This window comes from Trichosurus vulpecula, chromosome 3, assembly GCF_011100635.1.
Source record: "Trichosurus vulpecula isolate mTriVul1 chromosome 3, mTriVul1.pri, whole genome shotgun sequence".
In the NCBI taxonomy this organism is placed as follows: Eukaryota; Metazoa; Chordata; class Mammalia; order Diprotodontia; family Phalangeridae; genus Trichosurus; species Trichosurus vulpecula.
In genome coordinates, this window is record NC_050575.1 from 270,801,481 (window position 1) to 270,802,582 (window position 1,102).

General features: G+C 37.8%; 1 non-coding gene across 1 annotated transcript; it reads left to right on the top strand.

Moving 5' to 3' along the window:
* Window positions 1-752: 752 nt before the first annotated feature.
* LOC118845109 lies at window positions 753-859 on the top strand. Its single transcript, XR_005009993.1, has one exon. It is a non-coding gene; the product is annotated as a U6 spliceosomal RNA (small nuclear RNA).
* Window positions 860-1,102: the final 243 nt, after the last annotated feature.

The window sequence follows — 1,102 nt, forward strand, 5'->3', positions numbered from 1 at the left end:
CATACTTGGTTTCACTATGAGAATGGACTCTTTGGGTTATACCATTTTTTTCATAGAAAAAACTTTTTAATGGCTGAGTTGTTTGTTCAAAAATTGGCTAGAACATATGTACTTCATTTGATTTTTATGATATTTTTAACCTTGCCATGAATAATGTCCAAAGCATTAATATTAAACCAAATTAATACCATAGCTGACCCATAAGACATTTGGATCAAGTTTGTAGAACTGCCAATTCTAGAACTATAATAAGAATACAAAGAACCCATAGAGACAATGAAATAGAGTCTTTTGTTAGACATAGGCATTTTTCAAGCCATCTACATAGGGATCCAATTTGCCAGGGCAGACTTAAATATAAGGATGTTTCAGTTGAATAAAGCCCAAATATGTGGATATTATATACCTTACATTTGCATGACACTTAATAGTTTAAATAGCAGCCTGGCATAGTGGATAGAGAGCTAGCCTGAGAGACAGTCAGACCTAGGTTCTAAGCCCTACCTCTGATATCTAGTAGCTGTGTGCCCTAGGCAAATCACTTCTCTTCTCGTATCCTAGGCAACACTCCAAGACATGGTGCTAAAGAGCACATTTGTAGAGGGAGTTTTCCCACCCAGGAGATCCCAATAACAGGGAAGTTATAGGTCCAGTTTCTATTTTTTTCTTCACAGTAAGGTAGAAATTGGGAAGAAAGATAGGTAGGGTTTTATAAGTAATTATCCCCATTTAGTTTAGAAAGGTTGTGTCCTGTACTTGCTTTGGCAGCACATATGATAAAATTGGAACGATACAGGGAAGATTAGCATGGCCCCTACACAAGGATGACACACAAATTCGTGAAGAAAGATTGTGTCCTGCCCACAGCTAGTAAATTACAGGTGTAGTAATAAGAGTGCTGTCCTCCGAGTCAGGGGAGAAGTGGGTTCAAATCCTTTATCTGGTACTTAACTAGTTTTGTGGTCATGGGCAAGTTACTCAAACTCTTTAAGCCTCAATTTCCTTACTTGTAAAATGGGAATAGTGGTAACTGTTAAGCCATCCTTGAGAGGAAGCATGTCCCCTCATGTAAGAAGGTAATATGATCTGCCTTACCTCAATT